This window comes from Balaenoptera musculus, chromosome 5 (genome assembly GCF_009873245.2).
Source record: "Balaenoptera musculus isolate JJ_BM4_2016_0621 chromosome 5, mBalMus1.pri.v3, whole genome shotgun sequence".
Classification (NCBI taxonomy): Eukaryota; Metazoa; Chordata; class Mammalia; order Artiodactyla; family Balaenopteridae; genus Balaenoptera; species Balaenoptera musculus.
The window spans coordinates 27,916,368-27,923,164 of record NC_045789.1 but is presented as its reverse complement, the minus strand read 5'-3'; positions in this window follow the sequence as shown (position 1 = coordinate 27,923,164).

Below are 6,797 nucleotides of genomic sequence, written 5' to 3'. Positions count from 1 at the left end.
TTTTAAAAAATCTCCAAAGATCAAATTTTATAATGTAGAGATTTTTTTTTTTGGAAGATCTTTTTTTTAAATTTTTTTTAAAATTATTATTTATTTATTTATTCATTCTTGGCTGTGTTGGGGTTCTTCGTTTTCTGTGCGAGGGCCTTCTCCAGTTGTGGCAAGCAGGGCCCACTCTTCATCGCGGTGCGTGGGCCTCTCACCGTCGCGGCCTCTCTTGTTGCGGAGCACAGGCTCCAGACGCGCAGGCTCAGCAGCTGTGGCTCACGGGCCCAGTTGCTCTGCGGCATGTGGATCCTCCCAGACCAGGGGCTCGAACCCGTGTCCCCTGCGTGAGCAGGCAGACTCTCAACCACTGCGCCCACCAGGGAAGCCCCTTTTTTTTAATTTTGGAATTTTATTTTATTTTATTTTTTTATACAAGCAGGTCCTTATTAGTCATCAGTTTTATACACATCAGTGTATACATGTCAATTACACTCGCCCAATTCATCACCACCACATCACCACCCCACCACCACTTTCCCCCCTTGTGTCCATACATTTGTTCTCTACATCTGTGTCTCAATTTCTGCCCTGCAAACCAGTTCGTCTGTACCATATTTCTAGGTTCCACATATATGCGCTAACATACAATATTGTTTTTCTCTTTCTGACTTACTTGACTCTGTATGACAGTCTCTAGACCCATCCACGTCTCTGCAAATGACCCAATTTCATTCCTTTTATGGCTGAGTAATATTCCATTGTATATATGTACCACATTTTCTTTATCCATTCGGTCTGTAGGTGGGCATTTAGGTTGCTTCCATGACCTGGCTGTTGTAAATAGTGCTGCAATGAACATTGGGTGTGCATGTGTCTTTTTCAATTGTGGTTTTCTCTGGGTATATGCCCAGTAGTGGGATTGCTGGATCATATGGTAATTCTATTTTTAGTTTTTTAAGGACCCTCCATACTGTTCTCCATAGTGGCTGTATCAATTTACATTCCCACCAACAGTACAAGAGGGTTCCCTTTTCTCCACACCCTCTCCAGCATTTGTTGTTTGTAGATTTTCTGATGATGCCCATTCTAACTGGTGTGAGGTGATACCTCATTGTAGTTTCGATTTGTATTTCTCTAATAATCAGTGATGTTGAGCAGCTTTTCATGTGCTTCTTGGCCATCTGTATGTCTTCTTTGGAGAAATGTCTATTTAGGTCTTCTGCCCATTTTTGGATTGGGTTGTTTGTTTTTATAATATTGAGCTGCATGAGTTTGTTATATAATTTGGAGATTAATCCTTTGTCGGTTGATTCGTTTGCAAATATTTTCTCCCATTCAAAGAGTTGTCTTTTCATCTTGTTTATGGTTCCTTTGCTGTGCAAAGCTTTTAAGTTTCATTAGGCCCCATTTGTTTTATTTTGTTTTTATTTCCATTACTATAGGAGGTGGATCAAAAAAGATTTTGCTGGTGATTTATGTCAAAGAGTGTTCTTCCTATGTTTTCCTCTAAGAGTTTTATAGTGTCCAGATTTACATTATGTCTCTAATCCATTTTGAGTTTATTTTTGTGTATGGTGTTAGGGAGTGTTCTAATTTCATTCTTTACATGTAGCTGTCTGGTTTTTCCCAGCACCACCTATGAAGAGACTGTCTTTTCTCCATTTCATATCCTTGCCTCCTTTGTCATAGATTAGCTGACCATATGTGCATGGGTTTATCTCTGGGCTTTTCTATCTTGTTCCATTGATCTATGTTTCTGTTTTGTGCCAGTACCATATTGTCTTGATTACTGTAGCTTTGTAGTATAGTCTGAAGTCAGGGAGTCTGATTCCTCCAGCTCCGCTTTTTCCCCTCAAGACTGCTTTGTATATTCGGGGTCTTTCGTCTCCATACAAGTTTTAAGATTTTTTTCTTCTAGCTCTGTAAAAAATACCATTGGTAATTTGATAGGGATTGCATTGAATCTGTAGATTGCTTTGGGTAGTTATAGTCATTTTCACAATATTGATTCTTCCAATCCAAGAACATGGTATATCTCTCCATCTGTTTGTATCATCTTTAATTTCTTTATCAGTGTCTTATAGTCTTCTGCATACAGGTCTTTGTGTCCTTAGGTAGGTTTATTACTAGGTATTTTATTCTTTTTGTTGCAATGGTAAATGGGAGTGTTTCCTTAATTCTCTTTCAGATTTTTCATCATTAGGTTATAGGAATGCAAGAGATTTCTGTGCATTAATTTTGTATCCTGCAACTTTACCAAATTCATTGATTAGCTCTAGTAGTTTTTCTGGTGGCATCTTTAGGATTCTCTATGTATAGTATCATGATATCTGCAAACAGTGACAGTTTTACTTCTTCTTTTCCAATTGTATTCCTTTTATTTCTTTTTCTTCTCTGATTGCCGTGGCTAGGACTTCCAAAACTATGTTGAATAATAGTGGTTGAGAGTGGACATCCTTGTTTGTTCCTGATCTTAGAGGAAATGCTTTCAGTTTTTCACCATTGAGAATGATGTTTGCTGTGGGTTTGTCGTATATGGCCTTTATATATTTGAGGTAGGTTCCCTCTATGCCCACTTTCTGGAGAGTTTTTATCTTAAATGGGTGTGTTGAATTTTGTCAAAAGCTTTTTCTGCATCTATTGAGATGATCATATGGTTTTTTCTCTTCAATTGTTAATATGGTTTATCACATTGATTGATTTACATATATTGAAGAATCCTCACATCCCTGGGATAAATCCCACTTGATCATGGTGTATGATCCTTTTATTGTGTTGCTGGATTCTGCATGCTTGTATTTTGTTGAGGATTTTTGCATCTATATTCATCAGTGATATTGGTCTGTAATTTTCTTTTTTTGTAGTATCTTTGTCTGGTTTTGGTATCAGGGTGATGAAGGATGGGTGTTAGCTCTTCTCTAAATGTTTGATAGAAATCACCTGTGAAGCCATCTGGTCCTGGACTTTTGTTTGTTGGAAGATTTTAAATCACAGTTTCAATTTCATTCCTTGTGATTGGTCTGTTCATATTTTTATTTCCTCTTGGTTCAGTCTGGAAGGTTATACCTTTCTAAGAATTTGTCCGTTTTCTTCCAGGTTGTCCATTTCATTGGCATAGAGTTGCTTGTAGTAGTCTCTTAAGGTGCTGTGTATTTCTGCGGTGTCTGTTTTAACTTCTCTCCTTTTTCATTCTAATTTTATTGATTTGAGTCCTCTCCCTCTTTTTCTTGATGAGTCTGGCTAATGGTCTGTCAATTTTGTTTTATCTTCTAAAAGAACCAGCTTTTAGTTTTATTGATCCTTGCTATTGTTTTCTTTGTTTCTATTTCATTTATTTCTGCTCTGATCTTTATGATTTCTTTCCTTCTGCTAACTTTGTGTTTTGTTTGTTCTTCTTTCTCTAGTTCCTTTAGGTGTAAGGTTAGATTGTTTATTTGAGATTTTTCTTGTTTCTTGAGGTAGGCTTTATAGCTATAAACTTCCCTCTTAGAACTGCTTTGCTGCATCCCCTAGGTTTGGATTGTCGTGTTTTCATTGTCATTTGTCTCTAGGTAATTTTTGATTTCTTCTTTGATTTCTTCAGTGATCTCTTGGTTATTTAGTAACGTATTGTTTAGCCTCCATGTGTTTCTGTTTTTTACGTTTTTTTCCCTGTAATTCATTTCTAATCTCATAGCGTTGTGGTCAAGAAAGATGGTTGATATGATTTCAATTTTCTTAAATTAACTGTGGCTTGATTTGTGACCCAAGATGTGATCTATCCTGGAGAATGTTCCGTGCATACTTGAGAAGAACGTGTAATCTGCTGTTTCTGGATGGAATGTCCTATAAATATCAATTAAATCTATCTGGTCTATTGTGTCATTTAAAGCTTCTGTTTCCTTATTTATTTTCATTTTGGATGATCTGTCCATTGGTGTAAGTGAGGTGTTAAAGTCCCCCACTATTATTGTGTTACTGTTGATTTCCTCTTTTATACCTGTTAGCAGTTGCCTTATATATTGAGGTGCTCCTATGTTGGGTGCATATATATTTATAATTGTTATATCTTCTTCTTGGATTGATCCCTTGATCATTATGTAGTGTCCTTCCTTGTCTCTTGTAACATTCTTTATTTTGAAGTCTATTTTATCTGGTGTGAGTATTGCTACTCCAGCTTTCTTTTGATTTCCATTGGCATGGAATTTCTTTTTCCATCCCCTCACTTTCAGTCTGTATGTGTCCCTAGATCTGAAGTGGGTCTCTTGTAGACAGCATATAGATGGGTCTTGTTTTTGTATCCATTCATCAAGCCTGTGTCTTTTGGTTGGAGCATTTAATCCATTCACGTTTAAGATAATTATCGATATGTATTTTCCTATGACCATTTTCTTAATTGTTTTGGGGTTGTTTTTGTAGGTCCTTTTCTTCTCTTGTGTTTCCTACTTAGAGAAGTTCCTTTAACATTTATCTTAGAGCTGGTTTGGTGGTGCTGAATTCTCTTACCTTTTACTTGTCTGTAAAGCTTTTGATTTCTCCATCAAATCTGAATGAGATCCTTGCTGGGTGGAGTAATCTTGGTTGTAGGTTCTTCCCTTTCATCACTTTAAGTATATCATGCCACTCCCTTCTGGCTTGTAGAGTCAGCTGTTAACCTTATGGGAGTTCCCTTGTATGTTGTTTGTCATTTTTCCCTTGCTGCTTTCAATAAATTTTCTTTGTCTTTAATTTTTGCCAGTTTGATTACTATGTGTCTCGGCATGTTTCTCCTTGGGTTTATCCTGTATGGGACTCTCTGCACTTCCTGGCCTTGGGTGGCTATTTCCTTTCCCATGTTAAGGAAGTTTTCGACTATAATCTTTTCAAATATTTTCTCAGGTCCTTTCTCTGTCTCTTCTCCTTCTGGGACCACTATTATGTGAATGTTGTTGCGTTTAATGTTGTCCCAGAGCTCTCTTAAGCTGTCTTCATTTCTTTTCATTCTTTTTTCTTTATTCTGTTCCACAGCTGTGAATTCCACCATTCTGTCTTCCAGGTCACTTATCTGTCCTTCTACCTCAGTTATTCTGCTACTGATTCCTTCTAGTATAGTTTTCATTTCAGTTATTGTATTGTTCATCTCTGTTTGTTTGTTCTTTAATTCTTCTAGGTCTTTGTTAAATATTTCTTGCATCTTCTCGATCTTTGCCTCCATTCTTTTCCTGAGGTCCTGGATCATCTTCACTATCATCATTCTGAATTCTTTTTCTGGAAGGTTTCCTATGTCCACTACATTTAGTTGTTTTTCTGGGTTTTTATCTTGTTCCTTCATCTGGTACATAGCCCTCTGCCTTTTCATCTTGTCTATCTTTCTGTGAATGTGGTTTTTGTTCCACAAAAACACATGATTGTAGTTCTTCTTGCTTCTGCTCTATTATGTAGAGATTTTTGATATTTAAATTCTGGGAATAAGTTGGCTGACTCAGGGTAGGATTCTTTTCCTTTCAGTTCTGCTTTTTTCTTTTTATTTTTGTTCCTATGTTTGCCTATGGATTTAGGATTTCTCTTCATTCCAGCCTGCTCAATTCCACCACTAGACCAGCACCAATTCAAAATGTTGCTCTTTAATGACAATAGCTGTCACTTATTGATCATCTACCACATCCAGGCACTTTATATAAGAATGCTATAATGTAGCTAATGAAAATAGTAACATAAAAATAATATGATAGATGTCTTTGGGGAACATTTCCTACACACCAGGCTTCATTCTCATTTAATCCTCACAACCATCCTAAGAGGCAGGTATTATCACCATTTTAGAGATAAGTAAAGTGAAGTAAATACCATTCATTTTACTTAGCAGATGAGTAGTGAGGTTTAGAGAGAGATCACACAGTTATTAAGTAGCAGAGACAGGATTTTAACCAAGGTCTCTGATTTTTTAAAATCTATCTTAAGGAAAGAAAAAAAAAAAAGGGTTCCACTCCACCTAAGAAGAAAATATACCTCCTCACAACCAGAGAACTCCTTCTCATTTCAGAGAGGCTGCACCTGTATTTGGGGTCATCTGCAAAGCAGAGATCTAATAGCCTCATCCAGGATGAAGTTCTTAACTCCACTCACCTCCTGAAGAACTCCAATTAGCATTTCCTCTCCCATTCTGGGTGGACCTTTCTCTTCTCTTCCCTGAGAAACTCCCTGACTTCCCAGGACAGTTCACGATATCATTACAACATTGTGGCAGCAGCATCACAGAGGCAGAAGGAAGAAGAATGGCCTTCCCTAGTTTCCTGGTGACCATCAGACTCCTTGACACACATGTCACCTCCCTTCTCTGATCACAGAGTGAGAGGTGTCCTAGCCCCATGATGAAGAGAGCAGCTCTGCTAGCAGACAGATCTGCCTGCTGGTGGCTTCCCATGAAGGAGCAATGTGACCTTTGTTAAGTCACCAATTTTGCCTTAGGTTCTTCATTTGTAAATGAGAACAGAACCTTCTCCTAAGTTGCCTCGTGCATTAGAAACCGCATATGGGGAGTCTCCAACTTGTAGCAGGCTTGTGATAAATCGTAGCTGTTATTATAAACTGATTTCTGGGCCCCTGTTTGGCTTCATCTCTATGTTAAGGTGAAGTTACAGATGGTGCTAATGAAACAGATCAATATTTTTGCATATAACTTTTGTGGATGGTTTAACCATCATATTTATTGAGAAAGTGGATCATGGGATTATTCTAGATTTTTAGTTTGGGCTGGAGCTTTGTAGTACGACAGGAGGGTAATAGACAAGGTAAGATGCCAAAATCCTTTCCCCTGCCCTCCATAGGTATATCATTAGATGGAATGGTAT